At 35.3% G+C, this 17,731-nt stretch overlaps 1 protein-coding gene across 41 annotated transcripts in view; it reads left to right on the forward strand.

Moving 5' to 3' along the window:
• ZBTB20 (zinc finger and BTB domain containing 20) overlaps positions 1 to 17,731 on the forward strand; it is an 813,376-nt gene that overhangs the window by 78,495 nt on the left and 717,150 nt on the right. For 4 of the 41 annotated variants that reach the window (XM_074033403.1, XM_074033406.1, XM_074033411.1 and 1 more), the window contains exon 2: positions 15,250 to 15,343. The exons of the other annotated variants lie outside the window; for them this stretch is intronic. The gene's annotated coding sequence lies outside the window, so the exon portion shown is untranslated. The remainder of the gene's footprint in view (positions 1 to 15,249; positions 15,344 to 17,731) is intronic. 41 annotated transcript variants of the gene reach the window in all.

Here is a 17,731-nt window from a genome sequence, read left to right on the forward strand (position 1 = left end):
AAAAATGGTATGTTTCTGTTCATCTGTTTACCTGCTGCTCCGCTTATCTAGCGTCATTTGTGTTTGTTTTCAAATTTGTTTATGCCGAATAAATGTGCAATTGTAATTTAATTATGCAAACTGATGAAATATGAGTTCAAAAATATAAAGACTTGTTGATTTTATAAAATTTAAGTTGGTGCTTTAGAAAGACTTTTTAAAGGTGAGTTGCTAAAACAAATTGCAGTTTAAATAGGTGTGGGCTAGACAACTGTGAAAGATTGCCTGAGGTAGGGGTGAAAAAATGTAAAAAGCCTGGAAGGATCCCTCATTCAGTTTGCTTTCCAAGTACCTTTAAGCTGTCACTGAGTTTAAGTAATCCAAAACAGGAAATCATAGGTGATACATCATGGTGCAGTTTAAGCAAGAAGAAAGACGTGAAACTTTACATAGCAGATCAAGAGGCAGTGACAGCCATTGGCCCTACATCAAAAGGTTGGTAAATAATGTCATGTTTTAACTTTAAATAAGTTAAATATGTTAAAATCAATGTAACCAGTTTCTTTCTGTATCTCAATGTCCTTTTATGTAAAATGAAGATGAAAATAACTTTACCCAACAAGAATTTGTGTGTGTGTGTGTGTATGAGGATTAAATGAGATGTATAGTACCTAGAGTGATGCTTGGTACAAGTAACATACTAAAAAAAATTAGCCGTCATCATTATCAATGACAATCTGAGATCATCTGTTGTAGGGTTTATGTATACTTATATTACAAATATAATATTATGGATCAGTGCTGCCAGCTATTGGAATATTTTAGCAGCAATGCATACTAGTTCTGTTTAGGTTAGCAGAGAAGTTCTGTCCATTTTCTACCTCCACCCTCCCCTTTTTTCTCAGGATTTATGAGAAGAGCAAGTTTGATGGTAACTACGTATGTCAGTACATGCTGAGACCTGAGATCGTATGTGTAACATAAGTAAAAGCACCATGTGTAGTCTCAGCTGAATACTATCAGAAAGCTTAGGATATGGAGAGTTCGCGGCGTATTGGTGGAGGTGTGTGGAATGCTTACGCAATACTCACCCACACTGAACCTAGATCTAGCCAGTGTGTTTCTGACTTAAATGAACACTCAGCTGCACACAGTTCTCTCCCAATTGAAAACAGAGGAAACAAAGGAAAAAGAAACAAAAGTCTTGACAAAAAAGACTGTTAGCTAAGCTGGAATAGTTGGGTGGTAGTAGAACACTGATTCTAATAGTTGGCATTGACTGTATGCTTTCCATTCCTAAATGCTTCTGCTAACTGCTAGGTTGTAAGTTTTCATTAATGAATCCACATTTAGAAACTGCTTTTTTTTTGGAGGAGAATTAAGCTTTTACCTGCTTTCTTTCTGAATGCTAGCACACACATTTTTGTATAATTTCATATCCTGTTTTCCTCCCTAAGCATGTGCTCTTCATAGAAAAGAGACTCACGCTTCAGAGTAGGAGACAGCATCAATACTGCTGAAAGTTTCCTCTTGGTTTGAATGTTATAATGGTTGATTCAGTGCTGGTGGCATAAGAATGAATGCACTATCAAACTATCAACTTTTTTTTTTCAAACAAGCAATGCAATGCTCTCTACAGTGATTTACATGACATTTCTCTAATTTTTTAAAAAATAAAGCCAGTAGGCAGCAAAGTGGAATTTGAAACATTTTCCCAAGTTAAAAAAAATTTAAATGGCATAATCTAAAGTTAAGTGCTCATTTGCTTTCTTAAATATTACAAGTATCACTATTGGTCACTTTCTGGGCCTGTAATGGAATTTAAGCCTATTTGTTCTTCGGATTATAGTCTATGTTTACCCGTCATGAAGCTGTTGGATAAAAGAAATACAGTCGTTCTACATCATGCCTTATCATGGCATTGGAATCCTCACAGTTCATTCCTATCTATAACTATTGTTCAAGTTTCTTCTCTACTCTTTCTTGTGCTTTTATTTCAGTCATTACATATTCTATCAATTTCAACTGTCCTCAGCCTTTTGCCCTCAGATGTGTATTCTTCATATATTTTCTTTATTTTGCTGTGTGTCATCATATTGTTAACATGTATCCTTCTTTTTGACCTATACTGTTTATCCTTAGTTTGTTGATTTAAATTTCACCCATTTTGTTTCCTGAGATACACCATTTCCATATAGTTACATGAAGACAACAGTAAAACATAAAAAGTAGGCAGCAGCCCAGAAAATCACAGCCTTTACATACTATACTATATGTACTATTTATATAATGGGTTAGGTATTCAGGCTTCTATCCAGTAGGGATCTACACATCATACACTTTTGTTAAACCTGATATTTTTAAGGAGGTAAGATTTGAGAGGATTTCCTTCTTTATATGACATACCTGTCAGTCAACATGATATTCAGAACCCATTGTTAAGTACCTTTCTAGGCAGAGAAAAGAACCAGTTTCAGTTTGGATATGTTTGAAGTACTCTGTTCTTGACTCATATTCCTGTATTGACCCAGCTCCTTGATATTTTACATTTTAAGTTGTGGATTAATGCATATCTGTAACTGGTCCAGGATGTATTGCTAACTTGAGGTGATGGGTTAATCCACCACCATTGTTTTGCTGCAACGATAAAATTGCAGCAGGCAAGCAGGTTAGCTTTAGTGCATATTAATGGCGAGCATATCATGGTACATGAAGTTGGTATGATAGAAGAAGTGTACAATTCAAGTGCATGTGCGTGTGCAATGTTTCTGTTCTAGTTTGCTTTGAAGGCAGTTTGAATATCATTATAGTGGTATAAAAGGCAGTAACTTGATCAAAGTTCTAGGTAAGAAAGTTTTTATTTCTCTGTATCAGAGGGATGTGCTGTGGAGGACAATCTGAAGATAAGAATACCAACAATAGAATCATCTTTTTTTTTGTTTTTACTGATTTTTCAAATAGCATATGTCTTTCTGTTATGTTGAAAATTTTTACTATGTTATCCATTGAATGATTTAACATATGCCCAAATAAAGATTAGATTGATGTTCCATATGAAGATCTGCTGAAAAATGTGTGTATATATATAAAGTTTTTCATAGGTACTCATGACATTTGACTAAATCTACCAACTAATAATAAATACCATTGAATTATTGGCCTCATCAAGTAGTAGACAAACAATTGCTTCCTGGGTTTGTGGGTGTGATATTATTTATAATTTTATTTAATCATTTACTAATTCACTGTGCACCTATTATGCTGGGGATAGTATCTGGCATAGTAGGGAATGTAAAGATGATTAAGACACAGTCATGTCTACTAAAAATGTGTAGTCTAGTGGTATGGTATAGTACATTTCTTAGATTTGGCCCTTACTATAATCATGTGTTAATTCCTTAATTATTTCACATGATAAAATTATTATTGTTATGGTCACATATTTAATTTACATCTTCAGTGTTCTGAATACTGAATTTAATGTACTACCAATATATTTAAACAGACTATAATCCCTGAAAGATAAAGATAAAATATTATAAATATAAATATAAAATATTATGATAAAAACACTTTCATAATTTTAAATGGTTTTAACTGGTTTTTAATCTTTTCACTCTCTTTTGTTGGATTCCTTTATTTGGGAGAAGACAGGGGAAGGGACAGTTGGCATGTTGGCATTTGGTGTTGAAAATCCAGTGTGAATATAAACCCTGTTGCGGGAAGTCAGGGACCCCAAACAGAGGGACCGGCTGAAGCTGCGGCAGAAGAACATAAATTGTGAAGATTTCATGGACATTTATTAGTTCCCCACATTAATACTTTTATAATTTCTTATGCCTGTCTTTACTGCTGTCTCTGAACATAAATTGTGAAGATTTCATGGACACTTATCACTTCCCCAATCAATACCCTTGTGATTTCCTACGCCTGTCTTTACTTTAATCTCTTAATCCCGTCATCTTCGTAAGCTGAGGAGGATGTATGTCGCCTTAGGACCGTGTGATGATTGCATTAACTGCACAAATTGTTTGCAGAGCCTGTGTGTTTGAACAATATGAAATCTGGGCATCTTGGAAAAAAAACAGGATAACAGCAATGTTCAGGGAACAAGAGAGATAAGATTTCTGGTCGCTGGTGAGCTAGACGAAACAGAGCCATATTTCTCTTCTTTCAAATGCAAATAGGAGAAATATCGCTGAATTCTTTTTCTCAGTAAGGAACATGCCTGAGAAAGAGAATGCGCCCTAAGGGTAGGTCTATAGACGGCCCCCTGAGGGTGACCGCCTTTTACGGTTGAAGCTGAAGGGATGAAATAAGCCCCGGTCTCCTGTAGCGCTCCCAGGCTTATTGGGACAAGGAAATTATTGCCTAATAAATTTTGGTCAGACAGGTTGTCTGCTCTCAAACCCTGTTTCCTGATAAGATGTTATCAATGACAGTGCGTATGGAAACTTCATTAGCAATTTTAATTTCGCCCCATCCTGTGGTCCTGTGATCTCGCCCTGCGTACACTTGCTTTGTGATATTTTATTACCTTGTGAAGTATGTGATCTCTGTGTTGGTACCAGAAACTGAGGCAATTGCAGGAGTTGCTGATGGCCTCACAAATCTTAACCCTGTCACTTGGGTTAAGAGCATCAGAAGTACTACTATTGTAAATTTCGTATTAATCCTTGTGTGCCTGTTCTGTCTGTTGTTAGTCTGCATGTATACCCAGAAGTTCCAAAGAGACAGCGACCATCGAGAACGAGCCATGATGACGATGGTGGTTTTATTCAAAAGAAAAGGGGGAAATGTGGGGAAAAGAAAGAGAGATCAGACTGTTACTGTGTCTATGTAGAAAGAAGTAGACATAAGATACTCCATTTTGTTCTGTACTAAGAAAAATTCTTCTGCCTTGAGACACTGTTAGTCTCTAACCCTACCCCCAACCCTGTCCTTACAAGAGACATGTGCTGTGGTGACTCAAAGTTTGATGGATTTAGGGCTGTGCAGGATGTGCTTTGTTAAACAAGTGCCTGAAGGCAGTATGCTTGTGAAAAGTCATCACCATTCTCTTAATCTCAAGTACCCAGGGACACATACACTGCGGAAGGTTGCAGGGACCTCTGCCTGGGAAAGCGAGGTGTTGTCCAAGGTTTCTCCCCATGAGATAGTCTGAAATATGGCCTTGTGGGAAGGGAAAGACCTGATCGTCCCCCAGCCCGACACCCATGAAGGGTCTGTGCTGAGGAATTAGTAAAAGAGGAAAGAAGGCCTCTTGGCAGTTGAGATAGAGAAAGGCATCTGTCTCCTGCCCGTCCCTGGGCAATGGAACGTCTTGGTGTAAAACCCGATTGTATGTTCTATTTACTGAGATAGGAGAAAACCGCCTTAGGGCTGGAGGTGGGACGTGCTAGTGGCAATGCTGCTCTTTATGCACTGAAAATGTTTATGGAAATGTTTGCATATGTACATCAAGGCACAGCACTTTTCCTTAAACTTACTCATGTCACAGAGATCTTTATTCATATGTCTTTCTGCTGACCTTCTCCCTACTATGATCCTATTATCCTGCCACTTCCCCTTTTTCTAAAAGATGGTAAAGATAATTATCAATAAATACTGAGAGAACTCAGAGACCGGTGCCGGCACGGGTCCTCGGTATGCTGAGCCCACGTTGGGCGCCAGACGAAGGGGTGACCTGCCTCTGCACACCTGTGGGCGTTTCTCATCAGGCGGAACGAGAGACTTGAGAAAAGAAAGAGACACAGAGACAAAGTATAGAGAAAGGAAAGTGGGCCCAGGGCACTGGCGCTTAGCATACAGGGTTTTACACCAAGCCGTTCCATTGCCCAGGGATGGGCAGGAGACAGATGCCTTTCTCTATCTCAACCTACAAGAGGCCTTCTTTCCTGTTTTACTAATCTTCCTCAGCACAGACCCTTCACGGGTGTCAGGCTTGGGGACGATCAGGTCTTTCCCTTCCCGCGAGGCCATATTTCAGACTATCTCATGGGGAGAAACCTTGGACAACACCTATCTTTCCTAGGCAGAGGTCCCTGGGACCTTCCATAGTGTATGTGTCCCCGGGTACTAGAGATTAAGAGAATGATGATGACTTTTAACAAGCATACTGCCTTCAGGCACTTGTTTAACAAAGCACATCCTGCACAGCCCTAAATCCATCAATACTTGAGTCACCACAGCACATGTCTCTTGCAAGGACAGGGTTGGGGATAGGGTTAGAGATTAACAGTGTCTCAAGGCAGAAGAATTTTTCTTAATACAAAACAAAATGGAGTATCTTATGTCTTTCTTTCTACATAGACAGAGTAACAGTCTGATCTCTCTTTCTTTTCCCCACAAAACCCAAGAGGAGACTTTTGATTTTCTGATTTCTAGTTCCATAACATGCAAGGTGAAGAGCCACAGGAGACGAAGGTGGAGGGATAAGTAGGTGCCTATCATGAAGTGCCTTATATATGCCATACTAAGAAGCCAGAAATGAGGTGGGATCCTCTAAAGGGTTTTAAGTGAGGAAATGACCTCTTAATTTTATTGAGAAAAAGCACTTCAGCAATTGAGTCTGGAAGAAGGGGTAGAAAGAAAGCAGACCAGAGACTGTGAGACTGTTAGAAGACAATTAATGGAAATCAGGGTGAAGTATAGTGAGGGCATGAACTGAAACAGCGACTGTGAAGCTATGAGGAACGTAAGAGGAATAGATTCAAGAGATTTTTAGGAAGTAGAATTGATAAGATTTGAGTACTCCATCGGTGGAGGATGGAAGTTGGGTGCTGTTAAAGAAACAGAGAAGTTTAGGATGACTCTCAAGATATTTTTCTTGAGTACCTGGGTGGTGCCATTTGCAGAAAAAAAAAAGGACTATTTTAGGAGTAGGAGTTTGGTGGGCAGCAAGAGGTCAGGAAGGAAGTGAGGGTAGAAATTTAGGAAAGATATAAAAGATTCATTTGAATTTCAAACACAAATTTACCTTGCTTTGAGAAAACATGATGTGATTCTGTAACCTGAAAGAGTAAAAGTTAGAATAAGTGTGTTATGCTGAAGCTGAATAAGGGGAATAAGCTTCATGTAGAGTATTGATTAGGGAATTTCTGCTAGTAGAAAATAGGATGTCCAGAGTCAAATATTTATTTTTGGAGACATTGTTTCCCAGATTTTCTTTAATGACAGCTTTCCTCCATTTCATATCCAAAAGCTAGACTGGCTTATTCAAATGTGTTAACCTTAGAATGTGTCTGGGAGTCTTTGGTGAGTCACTACTTTAAGGGGGTATCTATTTGAGGAGGCACTATGGTAATGAAAGCAAGTCAAATACCAAATGTATGGATTGCTATTTAAATAATCTTGCACAAACCACTTAACCTCTTTGAGTTTCCATTTTCCTACTTTTAAAATAAGAGGGTTGAATCAGATGATCTCTGATAACCTTTTTATAGTAAGAGCCCTATGATTTTATGACCCTGTGAATAGCATGATTATAACTGTAGGATTAACATCTTCAGGAAATTTAACAGCAGACTTCCAGTTAAACTTGGTGATTGAACACATGTTTTTCCTTGCTCCTTCCTAGTAAGGGACTAAAAATTTGAGCAAAAGACTAAAAAATATATAAATCCACAGGCATAAGGAAGAGGAAGCAACATATTAAAGAGACCCAACTTTTGGAAGATGTAAAGGAGGAATTGGCAGAACTGGGAAAGCTGAATACATGTGACTGGAGAGTGTTGTATCAATGAGAAACAAGACAGTTCATACTCCAGAACCTATTTAAGAATTAGAGGCAGTATGTCCCGTGGAAAACAGTAGCTGAAGTAAAAATAAAGTATAATTAATATACTCAGAGAGATAGCAGAAGATACTGCTTCTATGAAACATGACAAGATTGTATAAAAAGAAGAAATAACCAGAGAATAAGCACTCTTATAATAACTGAAATAATAGCTTTTATATGATTGAAATTTTCCTGAAAATAGAGCAAAAAAAGTCAAATAAATGGAAAATAGGAGAGTAAAGATAAAATCAGACAAATGATTCAACAAATCTGATTAATGGGAAATTCAGAAGGCAGGCAAGAGCAAAGAAAATGATAGGGAAGAAACTGTTATAAAAGTATATAAAATTTTTCAGCTCTAAAGGACACAAGGTTCCAGTTTGGAAGGGTCTTCTGAGTGCCCATAAAAATGTGAAAGCAAATCCATGCCAAGATACATAATTGGAAAATTTCAGAATAGCAGTAATCAATAGATGATAATAGAAAGTTCCAGAGAGAAAATATAGGCCCCATACATTGGGCTCAAGAACCAGAATGGTATTTGATTTCTTAATGACAACATTCAAAGCTAGAAGATGTGGTTTTAAAATTCTGAGAGAAGGCCGGCACGGTGGCTCATGCCTGTATTCCCAACACTTTGGGAGGCTGAGGCAGGTAGATTACCTGAGGTCAGGAGCTCGAGACCAGCCTGACCAATGTGGTGTAACCCCATCTCTAAAAAATTTAAAATTAGCTGGGTGTGGTGGCACATGCCTGTAATCCTAGCTACTTGGGAGGCTGACGCGGGAGAATCACTTGAACCTGGGAGGTGGAGGTTGCAGTGAGCCAAGATTTTGCCCTTGCACTCCAACCTGGGAAACGAGAGCGAAACTCCGTCTCATTAAAAATAAATAAATAAATAAATAAGAGAGAAAATTACTCTTAACTTCGAATTCCACACCCAAACTACCAATTAGGTATAAGGGTAGAAAAAATTTTTTATTTTTAGACACATTGCTCTCCAAATATACCCCCCACATTTGCTTTCTCAGGAATTGTTTCAAGGATATGCTACATCCAAATGAGGAAAAACTGAGGAGGAAAGACCAAGATAGAGGGTTCAGGAAACAGGTGATTAAAATGAGATGAGAAACATGAAGGGAAATTCCTGGATAACTTCGGTGCATTGATCTTAAAAATAAGCAGTCTTTACTTGAGCTAGACAATGGAGAACTCCAGAAAGGGATGTCTTAAGGGAAAAAAATTAGAATAGGATTCTTCATGTGTAAGAGTGTGAAATATTATATTTGTAGAGGTTTTACATTTTTGTTGCAAACATTGGGAATGGGGGGGCAAAGTGACAATATTAACTCTAGGAAGGAAATATTGTTACTACTCAAGGTACCAAATGTATTCAAAAATACTACTTCACTGATTACTGGAAGGATGAAAGAAAGGGAAATGAGGTAGTGTCAAAGAACTAAGTCTTCTGCCATGATAGGAAGTTAATATGTCTAAAATTTATAAATAAACATAACAGTATAAGCATATTATTTAGAAATGAGGCAAACACTAGAATGAGTTTTGGCAGAGGGTCAAAGTTTTGGATACGGGATGCTGTATTTTGTATAAACTTTGTGGTCCTATTTAACTGGTAAACTGTGTGTGTGTGTGTGTGTGTGTGTGTGTGTTGCTTTGACAATAATGAGAAATAACTAAAAATTCTAACAGATTTCTAAATGCTATGAGCTGAATGTTTGTGTCACCTCAAAATTCATATATTGAAAACCTAATCTTTAATGTGACAGCATTTATACATGGGACCTTTGGTAGATAATTAAGCCATGAAGGTGAGGCCCTCAAGATGGGAATAGTGCCCTTATAGAAGCTTGCTTCAACTCCATCTCTTGGCCCTCCATCATGTGAGGACACAGTGAGAAGACTACTATATGCAAACCAGGACAAGGGCATTCACCAGAACCTGGTCATGCTGGCATTCTAATCTCAGACTTCTCAGCCTTCAGAACTGTGAGAAATACATTTTTTTTTTTTTGTTAAACTCTGTTGTTTAACCAAGTGTGTGGTAATTTGTTATTATTGCAGCTTGAACTAAGATGCCAAGTATTTTGGACTTTGATTTTTCAGGTAGTAGATTAACTCATGATGAAGTGTATATATTTTCGTTATCTGCAGGAATTAGAGTTATACCTTGACATTATATTTGAAGGGGTTTTCGTATGCTGTTTGAATGGTAAAAGCAATGATGAAGAATCTAAAAGTTGTTGCTACAATTCTAAGACCTTAAATATATGTTACAAAATTTAAAAAGGCATTAACTATTGATAGCTAAGGAGAAATAAAAAATGACAGATAAACTTTCATTTGGTTTGGTAGGTATAATCCTAAGACAAATTAAACATAGTTGCTTTGTTAAACAAAGAATAGTTTCCCTTCATTCTAAGTAGTTTTTAAATACTTAATATATTTCTCCCCTCAAAAACTTTGCATGGCTAGTGCATCTATGCTCACGGAATGTTTTAACTGTTTGCTGGCTCATTAGCTATTCATCTGTAGCTAATATGAGGCACTTTTGTTGTGGTTTACAAAAATATGGAGGTTATGTGATTTGGTGCATGCATTTCAGAATTTAGATTGTCTTTTAATAATCAAAAACATGCTTTGCCAAAAATCTAGTATGAGTGTGCTCAAAATATCAAGTGACTTTTGAATTTTTAAAATAAAAACATTCCAACAATAAAAACCCAACAGCAAACAAACAAAAAACCCTAGAACTTGTCTTGTAAACAAAAGTGTTTAGCAGACATCCTTAAACCTCCTTGAGGGAAATTTTAGAACATAAGAGAGGCAGAGACCAAGATAGAAAGGGGGGAAATTTCTCCTTGAATTTTTCTTTGAACCAAGGACGTTTGGTTTTGGGAGGAAAAGAAGGAGAGAAGAAATGAAGAAAGAACATGATTTGTCTCAAAGATTTATTTTGTAATTGATTGTAGCTTATAAAGGTTTTCATTGATAGTGTATGGGAGAGAGAATTGTAAGTTTCAATGCTGACACTTTGAAGAGTTGCCCTGTTATTGCAGCTGCTTGGGCAGCCTTGCTCAAACATCAATGGTGCATTGTGGCAGTTTGCTCTGCTTCCCTGTTTCTGATGGACGTTCTCCAGGCAGTGAAGGGCAAAGGGGCTGGCAATGCTGGTAACTGGCATAATAGGAGTTGTTGGATCAGTTTTGAGTGTATGTGTGTGAACTGAACATTTAATGACAAATTCTGTGTTATGGTTAGTCTAAGCTGAGTATCAGAATGTACTTTATGTTCAATTAATGTAGACTGGAATATATTTTTATATTGTCATTTTATAGCATAGAGTGCATAATGTTTAGGGTGCATAATTTGTAGTGGTTGGTAAAAAGGACCAATGCTTGCAGCCTGAACAAAAAAAAATTCAAGATGCACTCAGATATAATCACACTGAAATATTTCCGACATAAAATAAATAATTGACTTTTACTGCTCATAATATTGTATTTTTTTAAGGATACCCATATTAAATAGTTTCAGCTGTTTGTGAAAATCTGTTCTGATTTTTTTTTTTGCCCTCTTTTGTGTGTGTACAAGAACACTCTAATTTACTCTTTTAGAATCATAAACTTTTAGAAGGGATTTGAAAAGTCACCCCAGACTGCATAGATAGAGGCATTACTTAGGAGAATATGACGTAACGTTCAGAGATGACACAGAGAAGGGAGAGATGATGAACAAATATTTTGCCTATATTTTTCTTTGCCAAGAAGAATAATCTTCAAATTAGAAGAAATGAATGGAAATCAATAAATTGGTTAATAGGAGACTATTTTGGCAAATTTACAATCAAAATCCAGTTTGGTAACTTTTATTCAAGAATGATATTGACCATAATTTTTAAAAAAATTTGCATATTTATATAATGTGTGTTTTTCAAAGCATCACAATGTATGTATTCACTGAATCCTTATGGGAATCCTGAAAAGTAAACAGAGATGACTTTGCATTTTACAGGTGAGGAAACCAAAAGGAAGCAACTAGCAAGTATTAAGCAGTAGGTGGTAGGTCATACGTTTTCACTTATTCTCATTTAATAATCACCATACCCCAAGAAAATATTGTGTCAACTGAAAGTAAATATTTTTTTTTCAAGCCATACTACTGTCTATCAGAGCAACTGGAATCCAAACCTATGGACTTTTGCTCCAAAGTCTATACTTTTTTTTAACTGAACATCATAACTTCCAGAAATGATCACATTTGGAGAATTGGAAGATATAAAATAATAGACACAAGCAAATATATAAAATATTAAAGATAAAATAAAGATGAATTATCTAACCTATAGAGTTAACTTTATCTCCTGCAAAATTCTGAAATATTGAATAGATTATTTGTGAGCATGTAGAAACCAAGGTGTTATTTTACCAAGAACAAGTCATGTCATACTAATCTCATTTCTCCTTTTCTGATAAAGTTAACTAGGTTGTTAGCTAAGAAAATTTTGAAAACATATATATCTTGGTGTAAACAAGGGATTTGACAAAATGATGGCAGTTGATTTAGGGAGATTCATAAGTTATTTGAAAAACTTCACCCATATAGTCTTGTTTAATTTTCTTTTCTAAGGCAAGTATTTGTGAATAGCCTACTAAATACAAAGCAATTTACTATCCACTGTGGGATACCTTTTTTGAAAAAAGAGAGTGTAAAACATGGAAGCTCCTTTCAAGAACTTAATTGCTTAGTATAGAAGCTAAGAAGAAAAATATAAATCACATAAATGCCCTGTGATGAATATCTTAAGAAAGAATCCTCTCAGCATGGATCTGGGGAAAGCCTTCCTGTAGAGGTGGCATGTTAACTGAAATTGAATTATGGATAGGGTTTGCATATAAAGAAATAGGGGAAAAGTTTGTAAGTGATAACATTAGCTCACATTCATTGACTATATATTGTTTCCTTTATTCTTCATAACAATCATTTTGAGGTAGATTCTATATTATTATTTCTACATGGACATAGTAATATGAAGTCAAAGATGCTTTAAGTATAACTTGCTTTATAAACTAGTTGGATCAGGATTTGAACTTAAGACAGTTTACCGTAGATCTCATTCTCTTAAAAATAGAATCAAGAAAATGGGTGTTAAAGAGGTTGTTTGAGTAATGATACAAAGTTCAACATGGCTAGAATATAGGTATGCCCAAAGGAAGATAGTAAATGACCTTGTTTGATCTTGTTGTCTTAAATAGTATTTTATATATCAGTGTTTTGGGTGAGAAAATAAGGAATTGCTATACAATTTTCAGGTTGTTCAAAGATAAAACACTGAATAAATATAATTCTGGTATTTTATTTCAAAATATTAACAACATAACCAGATACCGTATAAAAGACATGGTTGTCTTTTTTATATATATATAAAAATATGTATCTTATATGGCATATATTTATATACCATATAAATATGGTATATATTTATATTTATACCATATAAAAGACATAAACCCTGAAATTTGTATGACATAATAGGGAGAGGTATACACTTGAAATTAATGTCTTCTGTTGCATAGAAAAAATTTTAGCTTGGATATACTTTCCTGATCATAATGTACAGAAGGGAAACCTAAACAGAGCACCGTGATCACACTGAGATTAGGAGATAGAAATTTAAATTCAGGGAGATGAGGCAGTAGAATTTGCAGGTAGAATACTGGAGGAAGGGAGATATACAGACAAGGAGCTTCAGAAATCTGCAAAAGGATTGCCTTGAGCCTATTGAATGCTGAATATTAAACTGTGCATACTTTGGGTAAACCTCCAGAAGGCCAGCAAAGAACAACCAGAGAGCTGAAGAGGTGAACCACTCCTAGAGCTTTCGGGGATGGGAAGTGTTTGAGTTTTTTTCTGCCAAAGCGGAGAGACTTTGTTAATAGCCAGGGAAAAGAGATCCCAAAAAGGATAATTCTTTTTCAGTAGGGCCTAACAAGCCTGCCCTAATAGAGCTTAAGAATAAGACTCAAAAGAACCAAACTGATTGCAAACTATTAACCAGCCTGCCAGAAAAATGTCTAATAGTCTAATACTTTGTAAAGAAATTTAACAAAATTCAGCAGTCCAACAACAAAAAGTTTATGATGAATGACATCAAAATAAAATTTACGTTACATGATAAAGCTGGAAAATGTGATATGTAACTGGGAAAAAAATTACCAATGAAAAAACATTCAAAAATGACAGAGATGATGGAATTAGAAGAAAAATATTTTGTAACAGCTATTATAAATATGATCAAGGATTTAAAGGAAAACTTGACTATGATGAAGAGAGAAATGAGTGACATAAAAGGGAACTAAATGGAACTTTTAGAGACGAAAAATATATTTGGAATGAAAAAGTTTACTACATTGGTATAACAGGATATTAGATACTACAGAAAAAGGATTAGTGAATGTGAAGACATAGCAATAGAAACTATCCAATCTGAAGCACACACACAATCTGAGAAAAAAGATTGAAACAGACACACAAATATAACCTCAGAGATTTATGGGACACTACAAAGCAGTTTAACATGTATGTTAGTCCTAAAAAGGAGGTGGGGAAGGAAGGCTGAAAAATTACTTGGATAATGAAAGGCTTTTATATATATGTATTTGTGTATATAGTGTATATATATTATATGTAGTATATAATATATAGTGTGTATATATGGTAAATAAATAAAAATATATATAGTAAATAAATAAATATGTGTGTGTATATATATATGGAGTCTTGCTCTGTTGCCCAGGCTGGAGTGCAGTGGCGCATCTTGGCTCACTGCAACCTCTGCCTCCTGGGTTCAAGCAATTCTCCTGCCTCAGCCTCCTGAGTACCTGGGACTACAGGCAACCCCCACCTTGCCTGGCTAATTTTTATAATTTTAGTAGAGATGGGGTTTTGCCATGTTGGCCAGGCTGGTCTCAAACTCCTGACCTCAAGTGATCTGCCTGCCTCAGCTTCCCAAAGTGCTGAGATTAGAGGCATGACCCACCATGCCTGGCCACTGAAAATATTTCAGATTTAACTAAAACTATATTTACAAAGATCTAGAGATTTCAACTATAAGTAAGAGGAGAAAAATGAAGGAAATGGCATCAAGACACATGATACTAAAATTGTTGAAAACAATTGATAACAAGAAAATCCCCAAAAGAGACAGGAAATGGAGGCATTACATACAGGAGGAAGACAAAAATATTAAATACTTCTTGTTAGAAACAATACAAACTAGAAGACTTAGAATTTCATTGGTATGGTTTGACTATGTCCCAAATCTCATCATGAATTGTAGTTCCCATAATCCCCGTGTTGTGGGAGGGACCCATGGGAGGTAATGTAATCATGAGAGTGGTTACCTCATGCTGTTCTCATGATAATGAGTGATCTCTGATGGTTTATAAGGGGCTTTTCCCCTTTTTGCTCAGCACTTCTTGCTGCTGCCATGTGAAGAAGGATGTGTTTGCCTCCTCTTCCGTCATGATTGTACATTTCCTGAGGCCACCCCAGTTGTGCTGAACTGTGAGTCAATTAAACTTCTTTCCTTTATAAATTACCCAGTCTTGAGTATATCTTTATTAGCAGTGTGAGAATGGACTAATATAGACATTTTTAAAATGCTGAAAGATAAAAAGTCAACCTAGAATTCTATAAAATTAAGATTTTTGGAAAGAGAAATCATCACCCACAGACAAGCACGACAAGATGTGTTAATGGAGGTTCTTCAGGAAGAAGGAAAATGAAACCAAGTAAGATGGAAATTTATAATAACACAAAGTAAAGAAGAGTACCAGAAATAGTAAATACATGAGTAAATATAACATACTTTTTTCTTTTAAAATTTTATTTAAAAGATAACTCTTTGCAGCAAAATAATTAACAGTGTATTGTGGGTTATATAGTAGATGTTTGACATAAATTACATAAATAATTGGAGCAGGGAAATAGAAATGTGTTGTTGAAATGATCTGATATTATATATGAAGTGGTATATTATTATTTCAAGGTAGCCTTGATAAGTTAAAGTTACATATTGTAAACCTTACAATAATCATTACAAAATAAAGAGATATAACGATAAGGCCAAAATAGAGATAAAATGGAACATTGGATACTCAACTAATTCAAAAGAAGGCAGACCAAGAGAAAAAAAAAATAAAGAACACATGAGACAGAAAAGACATACGAAGTTAAAGTTAATGGATTTAAACCTATATCAATAAATGCAATGACAAAAATTGCAGTCAATAATTGCAATGACAGTTGCAATAGCAGCTCATCCACCAGGGGTGTTGGAGAAGACAGAAGGATGATGAAATGGTGTTGACTGTTTTGACTCTATAATAATTTTGAAAAATATGTTTAAGTAATTAGAATATGTAGATTATTTTTATTCTAAACAGAGAATTTATACAAGCACATATATTCTGGAATAGATAAGCTCAAAGTATGCTGCAACAGAATGACTCCAACTCCTTGAGGCTCTCATTAGACACAAACCTGTTATTGTTAAGTAGCTATGTCTCAATCCAAATTTTCTGGCTAAGTAAAAGAGAATAAATTCTTTCTTATTCTACTTCTTTGCTCCTCCTTTTCTCATATTAAGCCCAAACACCCTATAATGAAATATGGATAACCACTTACGTAAATGGTATAACAAAACTGAGATGGTAAGATTTGGCTACTAAAGATCTAGGTAGCTTTATGATTAATTATTTTCTGGATATAAACAGAAGATCCTCCTGATGCTATCCACATACCCTCAGGCAACCATTAGTATAGTTTGGTATTTTAAAAATGACTTTTGAAGAGAAGACACTTTTTAAAATGCAAAAATGGCAACATATAATACATATTATTCTATAAGCTAACTTTTTAAAATGCAAAAATATGAAGATGCTTGTTTTTCAAGTATTTATGTGTATCAGTGCCCATGACTCTTTGCAAATCATGCATGACTTGTATGATTATTTCTTTAGGATAAAATCATTGCCAGGTTGCAGGGGCATGAGTGAGCACATATAGGGTTATGATGCATATTGCCAGAATACTCTTCAGAAATGCTTTACCTCTCACAGGATTGTGTTAGTTTCTCTACCCTCTCATTGATACTAAACATTTTCAGTCTAAGCCAAGGTAAAAAGTGATACCCATGACCTTTTCATTTTGTATTTCCTTTATTTTTTGAGTATCTCTTTATATGTTTACTAGTCATTTGAACTACTGTGAAATTTCTATTCACTTACTTGCATGTTTTTTATTCTGCTGTAAAAATGTTTTACATACTCCCATACATGCTTATATGTATCTCATTATTTTGTAAGACTGTATTTTAAAGATATTCCCTTTTTGACATATATAAAATATTTTCACCCTTTGGCATTTGACTTCTAACTTTTATGTGGAATTATTTACTCTAAAGATGTTTTCAGTTTTTATGTAGTCATATCTCTCAACTTTTTGAGGTTTCTTTACCTTGGATTATGCTAAGGAACATTTTTCTACCCCAAAGCTATGAAAATATTCTTAGTGTTTTCTTATAATACGTTTATTGTATTGTTTTCTATAATTAATTTCAATGCTCTGTATTTATTTTAGTGTATGAATTTCACTTGCTTAGCTAATGAAGTAAACATGAGCCAGCAAAAGATTATGAAACATGGTAAACTTCTGTGATTGATAATGATAAAGTTATAATATTAATAGAAAAATAAAAAATGACATTCATTGAGCTTTTATTGTCTTCTAGGGACAGTGTTTTTAAAATTCTTTATCTTTACAACAATGCGATATGTTAGATATTCGTATCTCTATTATCTCATTGTAACGGTGAAGAAACAGATTCAGTAGCTAACCCTGATTTTTCATACTGGGTGTTTGCTATCTATTGTCATATAACAAATTACCAGA

Source organism: Macaca fascicularis, chromosome 2, assembly GCF_037993035.2.
Source record: "Macaca fascicularis isolate 582-1 chromosome 2, T2T-MFA8v1.1".
NCBI classification, from domain to species: Eukaryota; Metazoa; Chordata; class Mammalia; order Primates; family Cercopithecidae; genus Macaca; species Macaca fascicularis.